The sequence below is a fragment of the Macrobrachium rosenbergii genome, chromosome 16 (assembly GCF_040412425.1).
Source record: "Macrobrachium rosenbergii isolate ZJJX-2024 chromosome 16, ASM4041242v1, whole genome shotgun sequence".
Taxonomy (NCBI): domain Eukaryota; kingdom Metazoa; phylum Arthropoda; class Malacostraca; order Decapoda; family Palaemonidae; genus Macrobrachium; species Macrobrachium rosenbergii.
Genome location: NC_089756.1, coordinates 42,966,262 through 42,991,734, shown reverse-complemented (window position 1 = coordinate 42,991,734; position 25,473 = coordinate 42,966,262). Strand labels below are relative to the sequence as shown.

The following is a 25,473-nucleotide window of genomic DNA, read 5'->3' as shown; positions in this document are numbered from 1 at the left end:
CTGTTCTCCCAAACACGAAAAAAAGGTATGCAGTAAATGAAAAATAAATGTTTCGTACCCTCGGTTAATATTTCACGAGAGAGAGAGAGAGAGAGAGAGAGAGAGAGAGAGAGAGAGAGAGAGAGAGAGAGAGAGAGAGAGAGAGTCTTTCTACACATACATGCTAAGATATCTTAATAAAATCCCCTAAACGCTAAACTAAACATTGCCTCTTTAGAATCCTTGTACCCAGACCAGCAGACGTCTTGTGATACAGTGATGACATCAGCCACTCCTCACTCATACCTGAGCTCATCAACAATTAACCGAATTCACAATCACCTTCGGCAGGACAGTAACTTACTCCTCCAAACGTTCAGAACATTATATACATTTCACGCGCCATGCACCATTAATATCCATTTCCAGCATCATGCAACCCTGGCGCCCCGTTCGCCTTCCTGCAGAATGGGATGCTGGTGATGTTATTACGGAGTCTTTAAGCGTAACGCTAATTTCTCGCTATTGTGGAAGCGACGCCGGGGTCCCTGTTTAATGGAGCAAACTCTCCCCAGGGAGCAATTACGAAGAGCTGAAGATTAATGAGAACAGAACATGCAATTCAGTGAACTTATTTACCTCACCCGAAGCGAGGTAAATAAATTTTCAATAATGAGGATGGTGCTTTTAAGGATAAAAATATGTGCCAAGTTATAGTTTCAATTTGGATTTAAACTAAAATTAATTTCTATTCTGACCTTGTTATCATTCCCAAATGGCATGGACTAGGTAGGGCACTTCGACCTTTACTTTTGAATATCTAAATCAGCAAATACGTCGATCGTTGCTTTTGTCGGACATGAAAAATAGATTTCTTGACTAAAGCGTTACAGTTACAAATATGACAGATATATCTAGTCTGACTCATTCTCTAGCGGAATAAGAAGTCGTCGCAAAAACAAATGCCAAGGATTTAAAAATGTATGAGTAAAACTAAATACACAAATTCATGGTTTCCCAAACAGGAACCTTCGTTCCCATAAAGCGACGCAGACGCCCGGTACATAAACTTGAAAAAAACACCGAATCTCCGCAGTTCACGTCACATTTTAAAGGAAGAAGCCTATTCGAGATCCGCGATATGAGTAAGTTCCTTGTCGCATCTAGCTGAGAGAGTCATTTGTTTTTCTTTTTATATATAATTGCGTACAGGCGCATGTCGGTAACTAGTACTTACTTTTGACAGGTCAGCGCATATGTCTCAGTAACAGCCAGTCACTTTTGTCAAGTCAGCGAATTATGTTTCAGCAAATAACACTTACTTTTGTCAAGTCAGCGCATTATGTTTCAGCAAATGACACTTACTTTTGTTAAGTTAATGTATTACGTTTCAGTAACTAACACTTATTTTTGTTAGATTATCTTAACTATACGTGTACAGTAATATACAATCGGAATGTTTCAATGGCTGACACCTGTTCTATTCTAGATCGAGAAAGGATAATATTTCACTGTCAAATAACTACAGGAACGATGTATCTTAGGCTAGATAATAAATAACTACAGGAACGATGTATCTAAGGCCGGATAATAAAGTACAAGGACGTACTGTACGTAGGCGTTGGTGTAGGCGAAGGTCAATTACATTACTTACATTCCCCACCGAAGTTTTTTTAACCGGGAGGCCTAGATGAGTATATCAGAGATATCATTTCAATCTCTTTTCCACCCCTCACACTCTACTGAATAACAGAGAGAGAGAGAGAGAGAGAGAGAGAGAGAGAGAGAGAGAGAGAGAGAGAGAGAGAGAGAGAGTAATGCTATGTAACTGATTAAAACTCATGAAATGAGATTTTTAGCAATATTCACCACAACAAATAACAGACGATATTCTCCACAACACATTTAATGTGGGTTTGAGTGTCGTTTGAGATTTAAAGCGCAGTTGCTCTAGGGGACACGTAAAAGCATCTGTGCAGAACAAACTTACTTTCAACACAATTATATACAAACAATCAACAACGGTTTACAGCAGTGCATGACATTAACTACACTTGTTATGAGAAGGGGCTGTTCTTAAAAAAAAAAAAAAAAAGTCAGAAAAGTTAATGCTTCATCCATCATTCATATGATGAAAAATCACCCTACGAAAAATTATGTACAAAAATTATGTAAATATATATATATATATATATATATATATATATATATATATATATATATATATATATATATATATATATATATATATATATATATATATAATTTCATTGACAAAAATGCCTTCTTAACTTCACTGGTATATATAAAAGTGACCAGTAATATATATATATACATATATATATGTATATATATATATATATACACACATATATATACATATATATATATATATATATATATATATATATACATATATATATATATATATATATATATATATATATATATATATATATATATAGTTACTTAAGTTCGAGTCAAAGTGTGTGAAACTTCTGATCAACCAGTGACTCCAATTACGCCTAGCCTAAATGGTTCTAAGTCAACAAACACTAGGTAAAACGTACGAGGTCAACCTCATAAAAAAAATCGAATCAAAGACTAAGCTATTGATGCCACTTCAGTACGTACGGGAATCTTACTGGAGACATGTTAACTGCTGAGAAAGAGAAAAAAAAACGCTTAACGTTAAAACATGGACATCACCAATAGAAGAATGTTTTCCGTCCGCTACTGCTGTAGCGATGGACAGCTGCTTCAAAACAATGCCTTTTCTTTAACGTCCCTTAGAAAAACAAACCTCCCCCTCCCACGCTCGCTCTCACTTCAACGAATACAATAAAACTAATCTTATGACTTCAGTCTCTGATGGGTTGGCAAGGTCATAAAAGTCGTAAGAAAATAAATGCTGGTAGTCTCTGCCTTTTTCTCTTATGCGTTTTTAGTTTTTTTATCAGAGGGATCTGCAATGTGTGATTATAAAAACATACTGCAAATATATACTTGTTACTTCCATTATAAATTTATCCTAGATGTGCGCATGATTGGTATACGATTATATATATATGTACATATATATATATATATATATATATATATATATATATATATATATATATATATCCTATAGATCTATGTATGATTTATATACGTTTATATATATATATATATATATATATATATATATATATATATATATATATATATATATATATATATACATACACATACACACATATATATATAATGTGTATGTATGTATATACATATACATATATATATGTATGTATAATGTATATATATGTATATATATATTTATATATATTTATTTATCTAAGCAATCTACTCCACCCATATCAAGTAAGACAGAAAGAAGAAAGAAAGCCAGCGGGAGCGATAACCTCCAGGCAATATACCCATGCATCGTGGGATCTGCTGTCCTAGGAGGGAACGGCGCGCTTCCCTGCAGTTTTGCTTAAGACAACATTCCCCGCATAGTAACGGCTGATGCTAGGCATTGCATTCTGAATGTCTTACACCGAAGGAAAAAGTTTATTTCCGTCCAAACATCCTGCTCTTTGAAACAAAATCGTCCGCTTTTAAATTGGAAAAATAACCTACCTGGGCTTCTAGCAGGACTGACAGCGGACTAGAGGAGCCGAGACCCGGGGGACCCGTTAATACTGAAGTGACTGCACAATGCAAAGGAGAAAACGCCCCTGAGGATCAATTGTTGTATCCGGGTATTGCCCCGATTGCAGAGACTGAAGGTCAATAGGAATGATCCGTTAACTCCAGGTGTTAATCCACCACACCGATTAAGAAAGCCAATAATAGACTACCTGAGGATCTGGCATCGAAATCAAAGGAGACACAGGAGAGGCACTACTTGGCACTCCATCGTCTGTACCTAATAGTCTCCTCGCTAAAGCAACACCCACCAACAAGGAGGAGGAGGAGGAGGAGGAGGAGGAGGAGGAGGAGGAGGAGGAGGGAGCCTTGGCTTTTGGGGTGGACACCTCAAATCAGGTATGAAGACGAGGAGGGAGGGAGGGAAGGAGAGAGGGATTGGGAGGAAGTTAGGTGGGAGAGGCAAGATTTAATTTGATAGCTTCCGGGATATTGCATTTCAGTTCGGTAACCAAGTACGAGCTGGAGTTGGTTTACAGAAATTCGAGCTCCCCAGACTTACTGTTCGACAGTAAAGTGTGCGAAAAAAAAAATCTAACTTTTCATGAAACGAAAACAATCTCAGCTGGTTTGAGAGAGAAAAAACTTGGATAAACCCGAGGACACTGGTAACAGCCAAAACTACGCCGAGATAATTTTGGACGCCTAGACGTCCCAAGGTGCTTTTCCAAAAAATACACGAAGAAAACCTCTAAAGCAAACTCCTAAAAATCACACCTCAGGACGTGGGAATTGACATAGCCACCTGGGTACATCTCTCGCAAGTGACGCGCTTTTTGCTAGGGACCTGTCAGGCACACTTCTTCAAACATTTACCTAACTATGTTTGCTGTAAGAGAATATTCAATAATATTAGTAGGACCTGTATACAAACCTCACCTCTCCTAAAATAAACGCCCAGGCTTCCCGGGGTAGTCGGATAAAAACACTGGGGACGTGACTGAATTAATGCATGTATATTTCGGAGGATTTCATGACGGCTGGAGAAGTGACGCACTTACGAAGATAAAAGCAAAACTCTCTCTCTCTCTCTCTCTCAACGAAGGGCCTCGACGAGGTAACCCAATTCTCATTGGCCTTGTGTAACCACCCAACTCCATAGAGATGGTACATTCTACAGGAAATATAGAATAGACACAAAATCAACTGTTCCTGATTTAAATAGAAGTATATTTTGTATATTTTTCATAATCACACAGCATCGATTACACAGAATCGACACCCTTTCAGACAAAAAGAGCAAAATGTATGCTCTCTCTCTCTCTCTCTCTCTCTCTCTCTCTCTCTCTCTCTCTCTCTACTGTTTGACAATATAGCCCCCTTTAGAGTAACTCAAGGATTACGAGCTTATCCCCATGGGATCTCTGCACCAAGTCTAGATCTCTAGACCTTGCTCAGTACCGTACGTAGAGGACGATCGTCTGAATCACTGGAATAGAAGTCATAAAAAAAACCCTGGCACGAGAGTATAAGTTTTCACCCTGATCGGATAGCAAAAGGGGCATTATTATTCCTATATAATCCACCGCGATGTATTTTTTCAGGAGGAAAAGGCAATGGGACTGCATCCTAATGCCCTTCTCTAGCCCAGGCTAGAAAGAAAACAGGAAAATGAATATGCCCCTTAAGGAGGTCGGGTTATAAGTCAGATAAAACTTACGCTCACTTTGTAAATCTACCAATCGCCCGCTGCCAGCATACCTACCTGCGAACACATGTTACTGTCCGTTATTTCTAAGAGCAGACTTAATTCTAGAAGGTACACTGAGTTTTCGTGAATTTTCCAAATGCTAACGGTTACTATGACATACTAGAAAAAAAATACACGTATCTTCAATAGTTAATAATCAACTTTTCACTGTATACAAAATATTACAATTTACGCCCGGTTCGTTGATTCACTCTATATCATTTTCGGAGTCAAAATGGTCAGATAAGAGATTTCGACTTTTAAACAAAAAGGTAAGAAGAGTTAAAACAAATCAGGCGAACAGAGCAACACAAAATCGTCTTCTCGAGGTTACAGGTGACTTCTAAGAGGGGCTAATCTCCGACAAGGTTCTTTAATTCGAAGCCCAGGTAGAATTCTAATCGCCAGCTTCTCGTTAGACTCGCGTGCCTCTACAGCATCCACTCCGTGTGTCTATTCGCTGCAGACTCTGCCTAAACTGTAAACAATGACTGGGAGATCTTGACGATTTCTTCTCGGGAAATTCGAAGTGAATGGTACCGAGGTAACGGGCGGGACACAATTACATCTCCAAGGTTTCTTTCAGAGATAATCGAAATGCAAGATGCTGAAGTCATGCACTGCACAGTCCACACTGATTACCAGATCTTTACAGACGCCTTTGAAACATTCGACATTAAATCTGGTGAAGAACTGTAATCCTCAAAAATGTTGATAGAGGACACACTAAAATTTTTTTTTTTTTTTTTTTTTTTTGTCTTTTGATTAAAAATGGCAGAAAATTCGGTAAATTAATTCATTGGTCTTTTTTATTCTGTTACATGCACACTTAACAAACTCATCGGTTCAGATAAATATAAAAAAAAAAAAATAGAAGACCTTCTGAAGATACTAAACACCAATTTTCTTCTTGAGAGCTGGAAGGTGAGAGCCATTCACCTAGCATTCTAAAGTCTAAACATTAACCAAACACATTAATTCATGTAATTAACATGAGCATATATGAATACATAACGCAGCAGTTGTAGTTTCCACTGGTAATGGCAGAAACGCTACCGAATACATAGAAAGAAAGTCTATTAAATAAAAAAGGAATAAGTGTGCAATACTACCCCTGAAGTAAAAAGTAAAAGATCTTAATCTGTTGCACTTAAAAACTTACGACTACACAAATACAAAATGACGCGAAAGAGCAAAATAAATAAAACTATGAAAAAAGATATCTGGTATAGTAGAAATCTGGAAATGGAAGAAATATACACTATCCGGAAGTGAGTATGCATGTGAGAGAGAGAGAGAGAGAGAGAGAGAGAGAGAGAGAGAGAGAGAGAGAGAGAGAGAGAGAGAGAGAGAGAGAGGGTGTCAAAGTTACGTGAGGGTGCAGCAAATTCAGACCAACTTCAAGCCAAACATTTTCAGAACAATGACATCAACAAAAGGAACAAAGGGATAAACAGCACTACAAACGCCAACATCACCACCATCACCAGCAACAACAACAACAACAACAAGACCTGCAACAGGAAGAAGACAATGCGAAAATAACTTGATGATGAGAATAACCGCCGAAACAGTGACTTCCATCTATCTGTCCACCTACTTAGCTACCTGTCTATATGTACATACTTACCAATATATACATAAATACATAAACATATATATATATATATATATATATATATATATATATATATATATATATATATATATATATATATATATATATATATATATATATATATATATATATATATATATATATATATATATATATATTCATGTATATATACACACACACAAACATATATATACAAATATATTGCACGACCGCTATGCAATATATTAACCACTATAATGAAAAAGTAAGTCACCAACCTCTGTCTTACATTCCTCAAAACAAAGAGACAACAAATTAGAAATTCAAGTAATTCATATGCATATGCTGAAGCCCCAGAATCCGAAAAATTTCATGTTTCCCAAATGAGTGAAATTAAGTCAGTGACCAAACACTAGTGTTTTTAGCATTCAAAAATGCTAAAAAAAATTAAATTTTCATTACATATAGTGACTTGACGCTGAAAATTTACAAAGTAAAAAAAAAACAGAAATTTACGTAATTAAATACACTGTATTTTGCTAAACTTAACGATGACGCTTCACCTCACAATATTAAAAAAAATTAAGTTAGAAAAAATCTCAGAATTTTGCTTCCAACGTCACACTTTAAAAAGTAAATAATAATGATAAAAAAATTACAGTTCTCGTTCAGAACACGTTGCAGATCACTTTCAAAACAAGCTGCGACCCTCTTTCAACGCAAGTGGCAGTTCTCTTTCAGAACAGATTGTTGTTGCTCCTTCAAAACAAACGAGGGTCGAAAACTGAAATCCCCTGCGAGCGAACCCTCGATAAAAGAATGCCGGGAATGCCAGGCAAGAGAGTGGCACTGATTACGGAAGCGGTCCGTTTCAAGTCATTTAATTATCTGTCAGTCTCGCCCAAACTTCGCCTTAATGACGCGCCAAGTTACCAATGGCGAGGAGCGCGTTCACTTCCTGGAAGGGACTTCAGAGAGAGAGAGAGAGAGAGAGAGAGAGAGAGAGAGAGAGAGAGAGAGAGAGAGAGAGAGAGATTTCCTGGTTTCTTATTCATCTTTACACAATGACTAGGGATACGATTACGTTCCAAATCGACATGTGAAGATGATACATTGGCGAAAATAACTGCAGAATAATAAATAACTACTAATATATGGAAAATAATAATAATAATAATAATAATAATAATAATAATAATAATAATAATAATAATAATAATGCAGAGAACAAAGGAATGGAAAAAGACGATAACACTACAATCTGAACGATAATGATAATAATAATCTTCGGAGTATCTGAAAGACAAGAAAGAGAGAGAGAAAATAAATCCCGGCCGGGGGAAAAATGATACTTTCCTCGCAAGGTAAAAAAACGATATACAGCAGTAGTCCCTCATTCTCCGCCTACTACAGAAACTCGAAGAGACTTTTAATGGAGTTGAAGATAATTCAGAGATTATTCCAGCTGCTGCTGCTGTGGGATGTTACCGATGCAGCTGTTGTTTTTATTGTAACTTTATTACTATCATTATTATTTTACTTTTATCATTATTACATTTAATCTATAACAGCCTGGTGAAAATATTAGCGCCAGTGAAAAGATATCACGATGCTTTGAAATGGTTTGGTCATGTGGAGAGAAGAGAGACTGCAAGTTAGAAAGGATGCGCAAAGGAAAGGAACACCTGGACGGGGTGTCGACGCGCTGCTGATGACCCTTTTTTGCCTCGATATGAAGTGGCTAATGGCATAGTAGTTTTCTGCACAGGGGGTCGGCCTTTGATTCTGCCTGCCGTATATACTGTATCTATGTGTGAATATATATATATATGTATATATATATATATATATATATATATATATATATATATATATATATATATATATATATATATATATGAATGTGTGTGTGTGTGTGTGTGTGTGTGTGTGTGTGTGTGTTGTGTGTGTTTCCTTCAACAATGATAATGATAATAATAATAACAATCATCAATTATCACCATTAAGCTGAAGAAGCACCAAATAAATTGCCGGAAAGGTTCTTGGTACTTCCAACTTAACAGCTAATACATCGGTAATACAACTGGAGTTTTAATACCCAATTATTATTATTATATTATTATTATTTTAATCAGACCACCGAGTCTTAAACCAAACTCTTCAGGGAGCTTGACATTACGACTGAGACAGACATTAAAACAGACGGTTTCACATACACAGAGATGGATCTCTCGAGCTTACACACAAGGGTTTTCCCATAAATCCCAGTTCTCACTAAATCTAGGAGACAATCCGTGGATTTAAGTCGATCTTCATTAAATTGGGCGACGCAAGATTGGCCCTGGTTTGGACGAGACAGCTGAGAAATCTGTTAGCACCTTATTCCTTTTTTTTATTTATTTATTTACTCTGTCAGTTAGGTGAATTTAACTTAGTTTTGTATCTTTTCCTTTTTTCAGTGCATAGACTTTGGTATTAAATTGCTGCGTGAGTATAATTCACCAATTTTCTAGATTTACAAAAGTTTTATTCAATATCTAGTATATCAAAATAGATTTTCATTTAACACTTTACTAAAACATATAAAGTTTTCTCGCTTTCATAATAACTGCAGCTTTATGTGTTTCCTTTCACTGTATCCGTTTGGTGATAAGGAAGTCTCTTCTTTATTTTGTAAGATTACATAACATCTACCTTTCCAGGGACGTTTTCCGTATTTTATGATTTTTTTCATTAGAATATAGCATTAGTTTTCTTGATAACAACTTTTTCTTCAATATTTACTAATCATTATCTCACTTATTTGTAAGTTGAGCGACATCTTATTTTCAAGACAGCCTTATCTTACTAAAATGTCTATTAACTAAAAAAAAAAAAAGGGGTAGATAAGCACCCTAATGTCTCTAACAACATGAAAATAAATTTATGGAAAATATCAATACCCAAGTAACGGAAATGTTCATTTATTTCCAAAACCTGCCACTATTATAAGGTGTACGCTTGTATAGTATACGACTGAGAGTGAGAGAGCCACACAACTAAATTATAAACGAAAGGAGAAAAAATATATAAAATGAGAAAAACACACGCAATAAAACTGAAAAGAAGCAAGACTTTAAAGTGAAAATTCTGATAAAACAGGAATAAACAGCACAATAACAAGCGAAACAAAGGAGGCAGGAGGAGGAGCTGCAGTCTTGAAAGAAATGTCTTTGGGATTTCAGTCGACGTCACAACCATTCTCTCGACCCTACATTTCAAAGATGGAGGAAGGGGAGGAGGAGGAGGAGGATGGGAGGGGTAGGGGGGGGTAGAGGTGGAGGCATCGCTTAAGGGGCATCACGCACTATAGAAAATTCTCTTCCCCCTTTTCTCAGAAAAGAAAAGAGAGAGAGAGAGAGAGAGAGAGAGAGAGAGAGAGAGAGAGAGAGAGAGAGAGAGAGAGAAACGGGTAAGTTAGATATATAAAAAATATTGGAGAAATGAGTGAGAGAAAGGGCAGAACAAGTAGGGAAGGTGAGATGTAAAAACGAGAGAGAGAGAGAGAGAGAGAGAGAGAGAGAGAGAGAGAGAGAGAGAGAGACGGGTAGGTTAGATGTGAAAAATATTGGAGAAATGAGTGAAAGGGCAAAACGAGTAAGGAAGGTGAGATGTAAAAACGAGAGAGAGAGAGAGAGAGAGAGAGAGAGAGAGAGAGAGAGAGAGAGAGAGAGAACGGGTAGGTTAGACATTAAAAATATTGGAGAAATGAGTGAGAGAAAGGGCAGAACGAGTAGGGAAGGTGAGATGTAAAAACGAGAGAGAGAGAAAGTAGTTAATTTGTCCTCTCTGACTTACGGTTTAATGCTTGGCTGAACCCATACACAAACATTCAACATCATTCGTCATGACTATAGATTACATGTGGAGAAGTGCTCGGGCGTTAATAATTCGAAAGACAATGTGTCTCTGTTTATGGGAGTGCGCAGGCGCACAAATACAATGCAGCACATAAGGCGCTACAGTTAGATACTTAGTAATCACATCTGCGGAGATACACTCATTATACTAGCACAAATGTATACAAGAGAAAGGGAGTGCAATGTATATTCAAATCATATTTTTATACATATATACATACATACATACGTAAACACATACCGGGGTCTAAGCGATGTCAGGCAGGGCAGCCGATCGAGACTACGGTCTACCCCAGAGCCAAATCAAAAGTCCTTCAAAAGAAGGCATCGTGCTTACCCCATACAAAAATGGGAATAAAGCACGTTAAAGGGAGAAGAAGAAGAAGATACATACGTAAACACATAACAGTAACTGACGCACATGTACACGCTATAAATACACAAACACAAACACACACAAGACATAATAAACAAGAATGGGAAACAGACCAATTAAAATGTCAATTACAGCCCCAATAAAACAGGCCATAAAACGGCTATAAGAAGCCTACCGAAGTAGAATCTAAGCCAGTCCAGAGCTGCCAAGAGTCCCCCCCTAGCCCCCCAACATCCCAGGGACACCCCTCAACCCAAAATCCATGGTTAGAAGCTCGTTTGTCTGAATGTTAGACACAGGGAGGCCGTTGTAGAAAAGTAAATACCCATCCTTTGCGATAACATTGGGTGCGCAGGTATGGCTAACAGTCAGTTAGTCGCCGTAACCATCAGCGAGTCGCCGTAACCATCTGCCGTATGGTTCATGTGGGTCATAACGAGAACCATTAGCACCCGCGTCTACAACCTAATTGGCTTAATGCTCATCCGTTTGTTTATATTGGTGGCATAAGACTAGGTGTTGTCATCTTGGGCATCACGGGTGTGTCGCATACCCTCTAAATCCTCGAGGGATGGGGCACGGATTCGAACGCCACATCAACGTCGTCCGGATTGCCATATCCCCTTCACCTAATGGACACAATTTCTGTTCAATACGAAGACAAATGGAACGGGTTGATGAGTGCCCTTATCTAGCCCGGGGTCGAAAAATATTTAAAAAAGGAGAGTTGAAGGGTTGGGGGTTGACCGCCAACAGAGGTGATGGACCTGCCTCCTAAGAAGAAGAAGAAGAATAAGAAGAAGAAGAAGGAGTACTTGTAAGTTATGAAAAACAGAAGCACGACGAAAACACCGAAGCTTGACAGCCTTAGAGGGAAAGCCGCAGGCTCTAAAGCTGCAATACCAAGATTACCGATTTCGGTTGCCTAGTCCGCTCTTCGATGCATTCCAAACGGTTTACCCCGACATCCTGCCAAGTCCGCCCAAGATCAATCCTTAGAAGAAACGACAGCTTTCCTTAAGATCAAGTGAAATTAAAGGGAGGGAAAATGGTCTAAGGAAAGATCAAGTGAAATTAAAGGGAAGGAAAATGGTCGTAAATGGCTCAAGTACCAGAGACCACTCTGCACGCCTTCATTCACTCCGTCCACTTCCTCCCGAACAGGTGCGTAGGAAATGCCTTTCTCGAAAAACCAACGGCAATTACGTTAACATGTGGGTTTTACTTGGCTAAATCCAATAATGCTTTTTGCATTCCAGTTCTTAATAGGTTATCTAACTACCCTTTCATAGGTAAACTTTATAGTCTAGAACCTACCCACAATCAGGGAAAATTCATATTGAAAGAAAAGCTACATTATTGAATTGGTATCAAAACAGATTTTATTCGCGTTTATTTGTTACTGATAATCAGAGCCTCAGGTCCAATCCAATCCTAGTCGATGGCAGCAGAAGCAATCACAGCAGTCTACAGATCTCACCTAAGTTGGAAATGAGCGCTGGACTGACAACCTCATCCCAAAATTCTTACTGTGAACCGGAAGGCCAATTCCTCTATGGGGAATAGACGTGTGTGTGCGTGTGTGTATATAAGCGCACAAACACACACACAAATATATATATATAAATATATATATATATATATATATATATATATATATATATATATATATATATATATATATATATATATGTACTGTATATAATGTGTGTGTGTGTGTGTGTGTGTGTGTGTGTGTGTGTACTTTTGCTCGCACGCAAATTATACAGTGCTAAAAGGCCACAAAATAACTAAAGGTATGCTGCTAATAAAAAAACGAAGAGGGAACTGCTGAACTTTGTGAAAATTAAAAATAACAGAGACGCCGGACGTGGAAGAAGTATCAACTCTGCAACATCACCAACTTCCCAAGACTGACAGCAGCAGGAGCCAAGGTTTCTTCCAGGCTAACCGAACCATCTAGGGCTTTGTTATCCATCTAAGCAAATACTTCGCAAAGATAAAAAGAAATCGCTTGATGTATTAGCCTCTGCGCATCCTACGAATAAACCTAACTGATGGGACATTGTGTCCATCGTGTCCGACAAAATCTAAAGATTTTGGTGTCCATAAAAGCAATCGCACAAAAGATCTGTGTACACAGCGAAACTCCAGACTATGAAAACAAGGCGTTTGTGTTGCCTGGCAACTGTAACCTGGAGTTGGTAAAGCATACAGACCGCCTGTGTCTTGACAAGTTCACAATAAAAAAAAGAATTATAAACAATATTTTGTTTTCATGCACAGATAAAGACGTCACTTGAAAAGTTACCGACGCGTAACAATGCTGAGTTCATGAAGACATTATAATTAAGGAACTTTACGTAAACTCATTCCATTTATAAGGAGCCAAATGAAATAGGAACAAATCTTCAGTATAATATATATATATATATATATATATATATATATATATATATATATATATATATATATATATATATATATATATATCTGACAACTCTTATTTACTCTGGTATTTATTGTTAATCTTACAACTTTGTTTTTGGTATTTATTGTTAATCTTATTTTCGTTAAATTTTACTCATTCCTGTTGCATTTTATTTTCTTCTACGATTCTCGTAATTATTTTCTTCTAAGACTCTCAGTTTAACTTAATGAATCCTGCTGTACCCTACGATTGTGAATAAGTCGTCATTACTAATAACATTACTAACAACAACAATAAACACGTGATGACAGTGATTTTCAATGGCAAAAGTTTTTATCCTTCCTTTCACAAAAGGCCCACTTGTCACCACTGAAGGGCGATCCTTAATAACCTTGCTTTCATTCATTATGAAAACAAAGATATTCACCTTTTTTACCAGCGATTAGTAACCGCCCACAGATAGCAGATTGTAACTGAAAATAATAAAACAATAAAACCGTATAGAAACGTACAAATATTGAGTTTAAATATTACATACAAACAGTTAACTTCACACTCCTAATAATTTTCATGAATACTTTTTGCTCTGTTAATAAATGGAGGCTGTTCTACTATGGATTCCCTTCGCAGAAATTTTAAGCAGGACTACGTGGACAACCATCCTCTACCTGAGAGTTAAATGCAAGTTACTAGAAAATAAATACTTAAATTCTTTACTTTACAGAGATAACACATTAGCAGCACTCTTCAGATCCAAGATGCTACTCAGTTAAACCAACACCCCACTAGCAAACATTACTCAATTAAACCAATACTCGATTGCCAACATGTCACTAGATCCCGAATGCTTCTCACCTAAACCAATACCCCGTTAACAAGAAGTTACCATATCCCTAATGTTTCTCAGTTTCAGCGTTACCCAATCAGCAGCACGTCACCAGATCATGAATAGTGTGCACCATTTGGTGCAAGGAAGATCTTATGGAGAGAACGACCAAATACCCTGACTTAACCCTGGCCTATAAAAATAAGAGAACCGCGTAAATGGTTCAAAAGGAGAAAAAAAAATAGCGGAAAGATTCCAAATATACCAACAATGGAGAGCGAGAGGCAATCACCGAAAAGAACATGGAGTTTGTGCCTTCTCGTGATCCAAATTCAAAATGTTGATTTTTAACAATTCTGCCAGTCCATTACTCAACAAACACACACACACGCATAGAAATATACATAAACACGTTCACATACATGCGTTAAAGAAAAAACTGCAAAGTCAATGCTTGCATTCATTCACTACACATAAATATAAATATATATATATATATATATATATATATATATATATATATATATATATATATATATATATATATATATATATATAATGTGTGGATGTATATTCACACAAACACACATAAGCTACCAACTCTTGAGAGCAGGCTGACGTTAGAGAGACAAGCGACCGGCAGCAGTTTTAATTTATGATTATGCGTTCAGGATAAACAAGACAGGTGGCAAGTGGGTGAGTTTGCAACCCTTTGGAGATTGCAATCCATGTCGGGAGGGGTGGGGGGAAGTTACGGGATGGGAAGGATGATGTAGGAAGGAGGAGTTAGACCAGGGGCCCCTGACAGAACAGGGTCATTATGGGTGAGGATGACCCATGAAGGAGAGCGAAAGGGGGTGAAAATGAGCAATAAGAAAAAGGGTACGTTAATAATAATAATAATAATAATAATAATAATAATAATAATAATAATAATAATGGAAAGAGAAACACACAACATTCCTGTGTATAACTTGTTTACTTGTAAATATTTACATATTACTTGAATCTCGAGTACTTTCAGGTCCTAACTTTGACCCTTTTTCAATAATAATAATAATAATAATAATAATAATATGAAGGTCAGGTCGAGAAAGCATAAAGTATCAGGTAATCATTATAAAAACCCACAAGAAGAATGTGAGTAATAATAATAATAATAATAATAATAATAATAATAATAATAATAATAATAATAATAATAATAATAATAATAATACCAAGAGTTATAACTACAAAATAATGATAATGACAATAAAAAGAGTAGCAGTAGTAGAGCATACAATCCAGACGAAAACGACAGGCGACAAATGGAAGACGCTTAATTGCAATGGTTACCATAAAAACAAGTTCTATTGATACTTTCTTTCCTATGCTGCTCTATCGGTCAGGCAGCATCTGCTCAACACATTTAGTAACAACTAGGTCGCGATGGTCATACATTAACATACGATACGTAAAGAACAAACTCATCGGTATAAATAAAATGAAATTTTATTTTTCACAAGATCAAGAAAATCTAAAAACTAACAGTCGTCAATCAAACAAATTACAATGGACTAAAACTTTCCCTAATAAGTTACCCAAAGAAATATATAAAATACTTTAGACAAAGGATTCTACCAATTAACACAAACTGACCTTTAATTTCTTATGGGTAATAAATAAGTATATTAAATAAATAAATATATATAAATAAAGAATATAACTCTTCATCACCGAATAATTTCCAACAATAGTTTCCCAGTCATAACATGATATTATGACCATATGTATAAAATAAAAAAAATCTTAAAAAATAAAAGGGTAAAACTTGTACAAAAGACATGGAAAAAAATTAAATACACTATCGTCATTATTAATTCTCGACAATGACGCTAAAGATGGAAAAATCACTATCAACAGGACTCGTGTCAAAATTGGTTCAATTATACAAAACCTACTGACCACTGGAGCTTGTGCTTTACCTCAGGTCTCGTACAAGTTGAAAATGCTACACTTAATCCAGCAATACACCTTGCGATGGGGCTTTCAGAAGTATAACGGTTAAATCTCTCTCTCTCTCTCTCTCTCTCTCTCTCTCTCTCTCTCTCTCTCTCTCTCTCTCTCTCCAAACATACACACACAGACAAGAAAGTATTTACAGTAACTAAAAAAAAAAAAACACTATTTACTGGGGATTAGTTCATATCTCTTCTTATGCTGAAAGACTATTAAATAATGTTACACAAGTTCTCTCTCTCTCTCTCTCTCTCTCTCTCTCTCTCTCTCTCTCTCTCTCTCTCTCTCTCTCTCTCATTTTCAACTGCTATCAACAAAAGAATATACACAGAACTTAAAGTAACTCGAGCTCCCCTCTCTCTCTCTCTCTCTCTCTCTCTCTCTCTCTCTCTCTCTCTCTCTCTCTCGTTTTACATTGCTATTCAATAAAAGAATATACACAGATTTCGATACAGATGTACACGAGTCTCTCTCTCTCTCTCTCTCTCTCTCTCTCTCTCTCTCTCTCTCTCTCTCTCTCTCACGTTGCCGGAATGGAAGAAAATTTAGACAAAGCACAGAGGTCAACAAGGAATAAAATGAACGTATAAATCACAAAAGACAAAAAAGGAAAAAAAAAACGTAAAAATTAAAGGTTCCGACTCTTCCTGAAGCTCCATTCGCACCCCAAACCCCCTTCAGTGATCCCTCACACAACCAACTGGGTCCACCACGACCATCTCGCCACCACCAGGGAATTATGGGAGGGGACGACGAAGGGGGTGGGAAGGGGAGGAGGAGGAGGGGATACGCAGAGAGGGGGGGGAGGAGGAGGAGGAGACGAGGAAGGATGAGGGGGAAGAAGGACCGTTCGAGGGGTGACTGAACGAGACTGGACTCATGGCCTGGAAGATGATTATGATCATCGCCTCGAGAAAAATGAGTGCATGGAAAGATGTCTGCCTCTCAGCCTGACCGCTAGCTGGGGGGGGGGGATGGAAGTGAGGAAAGGGGAGGGGAAGACGCGTGCATACAAGGGAATGGCGAGTGCATAAATCTCTGCATAAATTTCTATCCCAGAATGAAATGTGTGCGTGATGAAACGTGGGACTTTGCTGAATGTGTGTGAAACCGGGCGAAGGAGAGAGATGAAAGTTTGCATCATGAATATATAACGGTTGGGACTTGTGCATAATGATCTAGTAAAAAAGAGAGAGAGAGAGAGAGAGAGAGAGAGAGAGAGAGAGAGAGAGAGAGAGAGAGAGAGAGAGAGATTGCTCCTTTGAGGTTTTCTTGTTTTGATGGTATACGTTTTTAACAGCTAGAACACTCAAAGAACACTCAGGTCTAGTTTTACCTCTTCTCTCCCTACCATACTTGTGACCCGCAACAGTTGGCTAACAACTAGATAATAATTCACAACTTAAATCAACAGAGAGAGAGAGAGAGAGAGAGAGAGAGAGAGAGAGAGAGAGAGAGAGAGAGAGAGAGAAATGTACACATTACATACCCTGCATCCCTTCGACAGTAGGACCACATGCAAACGCACACAAACAAACAAACAAACAAGCAAGCTCACACGACGATAAAAACGTAGTGCTCAGAATACGAGAGAAGGCAACAAAAGAACACAGGACCTGAGCCAAGGGAGACAGCGCACAAGCAGAATGCACTCGCTTGACCGCATGCGTGCAAGATGCACTTAAACTCAGAAAACAAAAACAATAAAAATGTCATTAACAAGACTGAGGGAGATCTGGGCGCGTAGGTCAGATCGGATGGCTATCAGTACTCTAAAAGGATCAAATACTCTTTCTGGCTACGGAGGAATATATCTGACGAATTCAGTGCTCAAGACGGCACAGGAACGAGGAGAGAGAGAGAGAGAGAGAGAGAGAGAGAGAGAGAGAGAGAGAGAGAGAGAGAGAGAGAGAGAGAGAGATTACCTTTTAATCGTTTTTACCCCTCCGGGAGCAGGAGATTACCTCATCGACGACCTTCCGTGTCAACTTTGGCTTTATTTAGTGCAATTATTGAAAGCAATAATGTTATATAATTATAATAATTAGGAGATAGAGAGAGAGAAGCACCTGAAGATCGGTTTCATCTTTCTCGGGGTGGGATATTACCTCATCGAAGCCCTCCCCTGAGACGATTTGATATCAGTTCTTGCAGTTATTGAAAGCAATGATGTTAAAATATGAGAGAGAGAGAGAGAGAGAGAGAGAGAGAGAGAGAGATTGCTCCTTTGGGGTTTTCCTGTTTTGATGGTATACATTTTTGGCAGCTATGAACACTCAGGTCTAGTTTTACCTCTCTCTACCATACCTGTGACCCCCAACAGTTGGCTAACAACTAGACAATAATTCACAACTTAAATCAACAGAGGAAAACTGCATATTTTGGGCACGTGCCCATCTGTGCCTCTTCAGGAGAGAGAAGGAGGGGAGGAGGAGGGGGAGCAAGAGCAAAGCAAAAAAAGGACAGAAGTTATGCAAAACAAACAATGCAATTATAGAATGAATGAGACACGCAACCATCCAAGCAAGATAATGACACTGATATACAAATAAGGCTGGCGACTTGACGCTGCGCCTGCGCGCTGCAAACACAACACACACACACACACACACACACAGACGCGCGAGAAAAAGAGATGTAGAAAGTCAAAGCACATGACGAAAGACTCCATCAAATCGCAGACAACTGCTTTCACCTGGTTGCAGACACGCATGCGCGCGTGCGCAAGAAAACACACCTCGAGACGAATTCCAGTTTACTGGCCAACTTTCTTTTGATATGGTTTACAGCGAAGGCACAATATCTATGCCCACCTGGCATCTACCTAAGGGGAAAATTCACCTCTATTGCTACTGAAATTCATCACTATTGCTAATACAAGAAAAAAAAATATTACTACTGTTATAACTTTTAAAATTCAATATTACTCTTACTACTTCTACAGTTCAGATGGAATCACATCAATTTTTTCTATGATTTAAATGGCAAATAATCAAATATATCTTTCCATCGTTAATGCATTATTGATTACAGAAAACAATCAAGAACATTAGTGACGTCATACCGAATAATAATAATAATAATAATAATAATAATAATAATAATAATAATAAGTCTCACTAAAAACCACAAACAGTAAAACACCAGTGTCGTCAGCAACAACATAATAATACTGACAATAACAACAATCATAATATCGCCCATCCCGAGGCATAACTCCTATTAACAAGAGACGCCGAAATCACATCTAACATTTTTTATTGGGGGGTGTGGGGGGGGGGGGATCCAAGTATCTCACCCGTCCCAGTGGAAAACAGAAATGACATAATAATGACCCTTGACATGATAATGACAGACATCACCATAAAAAACGGCGAGTAAAAAAACCAAGTTCTGAAAAGGACAATGGACCGGCAAATTCTGCTCCTACAACCCTCCCTCACCCGTACAAACCCACTCCCTTCTCTCTCTCTCTCTCTCTCTCTCTCTCTCTCTCTCTCTCTCTCTCTCTCTCTCTCTCTCTCTCTCTCTCTCTCTCTCTCTCTCTCCAGGAGAAAAAAATTAATAAAATAATGATAGCCATCGAGGCAGTTATTTATATAAAAAAAAGTCTAGGAGCATGAACATATCTTGGTTGGTAGGTCCAGGTCTAGAGGTCTACACCAAAAATGTTAAACCCTTTCATACCTTATCAAACTTACAGGGTCCGTGCTGGCATAAGGCCGTTTCAGTCTGAACCATCCAATCATCTCCGGTAACCAATGAAAGAACGATAATGAAGTTTATTGAGGCTGAAGATACTCCTTCAGTGTGTTTATGAAAATGAAATTCATGAAATATAATGATCTTACAAAAATTACGTCAAACTCTGACATGACCGAGTGAATACCTCCTGAATTTCAATTTTCTGAGAGAGAGAGAGAGAGAGAGAGAGAGAGAGAGAGAGAGAGAGAGAGAGAGAGAGAGAGAGAGTCCTCAAGGGTCTATCCAATTCAACCATTAAGCTACCAGGCACCGTCCTTGCACGCCTACCCTTTCAAGAATAAAAAAAGAAAAAATTCGCGATATCAATCAAAACCTCTGAGCTCTTTACAAGATTTATACATTACTTAATCAGTCACCTTTACATACTCTGAAAAATCATCCAATAAAAAAGAATACCGGAAAAAAAAGTTTCCTAGAAGAAATTAAAAATAAACACACGACCTATCAAACAGGTAAGATCCACCTGCTAAATGTACATAAAACTCGTTTAAGGGACCCTCGGTTTCCCAGTCTCCCCACACCCCCACCGCCCCCCAACTCAAGTAGGCTATTTAGATAAGCAGTTTGGGCCACATCTCGGATAAGAGCGATAAACGTCAGTCTCCCCCAATTTCCAGAGGGTTTTGCCTCTTTACGTAATGGCCGGTCTAACAGACAGACATTCATGAATAATTACAGAATGCTCGGTGAATTATTCTACTTTCTCGGAGAGTGTTCAACGACATAAAATACTTGATGTTTGCTGTATGTTTTTCTAGGGGTGATTCTATGCTATTTGCATATAAGTATTCTATATACCTCAATGAAGTTGATTCGGTATGTGTAGTACGTATGCAATTTGCATATAAAGTATTTAATATAATCTAATGATGTCGATGTTTTACGGTCGGTGAATATTCAATTTGCAGTTTAAATATTCTATCTAATGCAGGTGACTTTCTCTGGCTGATACATATGAAATTAGTAATAAAGAAAAAAAAAATTTTATACACTTTCATGAAGGTAATTTTATATAGGAAATATATTTGAGCTTGCAAATAAAATATTCCACGCGCCCGAGTAAAAGTGACTTTCTGTTCGGGACATATAAACAATCTAAAAATAAAATTTTGTTCACAGCGTGATGCAGCCGATTTTCCGTGGCTGGTTTATGCGCAATTTGCAGATACGATATACTATTTTCTTTTCAGCAGTGGATTTTCTATGGGCCAAAAATTGCATCGTATGTATGGAGCTAAATGAGAACAGCTGCTGTTTGTTCCGCTGAATGACATATCCTATCCTTATAAGAAAGTAAAAGTGGAGTTTAAAAGGCTATCTGTTTAAACTTGAGGAGCCCAGAATAAAAGGAAACGAGTTTTAAACAATGGGGTAAGTCGTCTGCAATGAATCATCTAACCTATGCTGTGAGAGACGGGTTTGTTGTTACTTGCAAGTGTTCTTTAACACGAAAAGAATTTTAGAGGGTAGATAGTCCGAAAAGGAAATATGGAAGGAAACGAGAGAAATTATATTATAAACATGTAAATCAGTCTGTATGTCTGTAAGTTTATTCCCTTATGAGTTGGCATGACTCTTACTCCCTTTCGTTTTGAACTGTAAATTTATATAACCGTCAATCTGGCTTTTGCAAGAAAGCACTCTCTCTCTCTCTCTCTCTCTCTCTCTCTCTCTCTCTCTCTCTCTCTCTCTCTCTCTCTCTCTCAAAAGAGTGGCTCAGCAGAAAAAAACACCCCAGCAGTTGATGCCACATCACCCAAAATTCTTAAACTAACAAGAAACTGGTAAAAAAAAAAAAATTCATTCACAGTTTTCAAGATCAAACGTCTTCCATAACACCACTTCCATAACACCACTAAGATGGCTGCTAACATCTTGCAAGTATTCATACTATCCTTTAAATTTAAAACCCATAAATTACTAAACTTTCGCCACCTCTACTGATCCAACAACATCTTGATCTCCAAAACCATGTAATATACATATATACTCTTTACATCGAACCTATGATGTACGAATCCAAACCATCTCTGTTTTCAAGCATATATTGTCACCGAATCATATATTCCTATTTTCATCCTTCAAAAAATCTTACTATAGGTATATGAGCTACATATAGCAAATACGTCATTCATACAGCTTCAACAAAACCCGTCATGCACATTACAAACAAATATTTGGGATACTTTAACAATTATCTTTGTTAGCTGACATAACTCAACTACGTCGCTGGTTTTCTTGCCTGCTTTGGAAGTTTCCACATTTGTCATGCCTCTTTCTTGTACTCTTAAGAACATAGTCACAGTTAATAGCTCTGACAAATATTTCGCTTCCATTTCACTACCATGCATTTCCTCTAAGCTGATTTGTCATTAATAAAAATATTTGTACCATATGGTTTGAACGCTCATGTAAAAATGCTTCTTGTATCAAACACAAAAATAACTTTCTTAAATGAAAATTAAATGGGTAAAGAAATAGCTTGAACCTGTTTCTTAACACATTAATCAAATGTAAGTTTTAACTACAGCCAGCAAGAAACTAAATCTAAGACTAACATGTTATAATTGTAAAACACAAGAAAATACCAGATAATCCAAATTCTCGCCAGTTTTTACAAACACAGTATGCATTGTGTGTGTGTGTGTGTGTGTGAGAGAGAGAGAGAGAGAGAGAGAGAGAGAGAGAGAGAGAGAGAGAGAGAGAGAGGCTGCCTCGCCTGATTGAGTGACAGAATAACCTCCAGCCTCCTCCACCTTCGAATATCATGTTTTGCAGGATCCTGTGGGACCTTAATCCTACTATGTCAGTGGTAGAGGATTGAAATGGAGGGGAAGGGTCGTGAGGAGAGAGATCTCCCCCCGCCCTTCCCCATTCCCCATCCCCATGCCACGTAATGATGGTCCTGTCAGTGTTGCCCTGAGGTCCTACCGACCTCTCCTTCACAGACGAAAGAAATTACAGATGTGGAACAAGGGGGTTCTGCAATCTCTTCTAACCAACCAATTCTGCCGATTGCATTTCTCAGGAGGAATCCTTTTCTGAGGTCTTTTGAGACGGGTACACTTGGGTGTTTTCAAAGTGTATACAACATGCAGCACAAACACTTGATGCAAGCTTCGTATGCCTCTGTGCATGAACGTCAGTCTTTGTTTTCCTATGTAAACAAATTTCAAACACCACCAGACACACTGATACATACATACATATATATATATATATATATATATATATATATATATATATATATATATATATATATATATATATATATATATATATAGATAGATAGATAGATAGATAGATAGATAGATATATAGACAGACAGACAGATAGACAGATAGACAGAGACAGGTAGGCAGCTAGACACATCCTATACGCTTTTCCTCTTAGAACAGGTGACTCCAAGTCTTACAACATTTTCCGGTATTTAGCAAGAGTTCTGGGATGAACTTATTGGCCCCATCTCTTATCCACCTTCGTTGCAATGCTACTGTCACCTACCTACGCAAGTTCATATATAGGAGCAAACACTTTAACATCCCTTATATGACTGCCCATAACTGTTCCTACGTAGGACAGGCAATCTACCATAACTATTTCCATATCGACAAAGGAAATACCAAGAAGCACGTTGCATCCGTCTTCCCCTTTGGCTACAGCATCCGTCACATTCACCCAACAGCCAGGAGCACGCGCGCACGTACACACATACATACGCACGCACACGTAGTAAAGGCCTTGCCTAGCTTACAGCTACCGGCGGCGTTTCCTTTGCCCACTGAGAAAGGCTCGAGTTACCAGGCGCCCTAAGGAAAGAACCTGATAATCCACGTCTAAAATTCACGTCTTGAAGCCGGACCTACTGTACGTCATTTTAGATTTCATAATGAATGATCTTGCCCCGCTGGTAAACGTTATAAACTGGTTTCGCAACAGCAAGTGGAAAATAATACATTGTTTCATAAAAACAAAAATATACAAAAAAAAGATATATATACACATATATATTATATATATATATATATATATATATATATATATATATATATATATATATATATATATATATATATATATATATATATATATATATATAATTTTGAATCAAATAAACAACCTACCACATCGTAACATTCAGACGAACCACAAGAGCACAAGAGCACATAAATCTAAACTCATCTCATAAATCAGTTCCACAATCCCTCCCAAGAAAGCAAATTTCTCATTAGGGAAGAAATAAAAAAATAATAGTAATGGCTTGTTTCTTTTTCTCTCTGCGCATTTCACTTTCGGCGGCTCTTATCAAGGCATGCGTGACTGAGGCTTTAAATCAGGTCGAACAACAAGAGCTCTTGAATGCCCAGCCTCTTCACCATGCCCTTAAACTGCCACCCCTACCTACCCTTGCCCTTCCTTCTCCGCCCTCAGGAAGCCGCTCAGTCTTCGTGTAAGAGGTCAGGCACTTTCCTAACCGAAGGTTACAGGCGGAAACCCGTCAAAAAAAAAAAAAAAAAAAGTAGCGAAAGACTAATCGGGAATGACTGAAGCTGAGGGGTAAACATCACGGGTTGGGAGGTCACGAGGTCGGGTATGATGACTCTGAGAGAGAGAGAGAGAGAGAGAGAGAGAGAGAGAGAGAGAGAGAGAGAGAGAGAGAATGATGTCATACATGTGGGGGGTGTTACTTCATCGAGGATCTCCCGCACGTTTTTATATGATGCCATACATTTTGATTCAGGACTAACCATTCTTCTTTTTCATTTTCTCTCCATCCCAGCTGCGACCTAAAAAAGTCAACTAACTCCCAAGCACTAATACACTGCTTAGACCAACAGGCATAGCTGATGAGAGAGAGAGAGAGAGAGAGAGAGATGAAAGGGCGGGGTAATGAAAAAGATATAAAAGTTTGGATGTAAATCGAGAGAAGACGATATAAACTTTGGCTACCTGGACCAGCGGCAAACACTCGAGCAAATCAATTTCCCTTTTTTTGAGAGGACTTGAAGGTTGATCATTACACCATCCAGGAAGAATCAGTCAGTCATTAAACCTGGTGAAGAGTCATTATACCTCTTTAGGAAGTTTTCGCTCCTTAAATAATTTTCATAAAGTAACATCCACTCTTTCCTCGTGAATTTTCAGACACTGCAAAATACATTTTTCTTATAATTACATAACTTTACAAGGAATTCATATCAGCACACTCTATATTA

The 25,473-nt window shown here is 37.7% G+C and overlaps 1 protein-coding gene across 3 annotated transcripts in view; it reads right to left on the bottom strand.

Moving 5' to 3' along the window:
• Positions 1–25,473, bottom strand: part of LOC136847376 (vang-like protein 2) — a 395,295-nt gene that overhangs the window by 47,275 nt on the left and 322,547 nt on the right. The gene's annotated exons all lie outside the window — the stretch shown is intronic.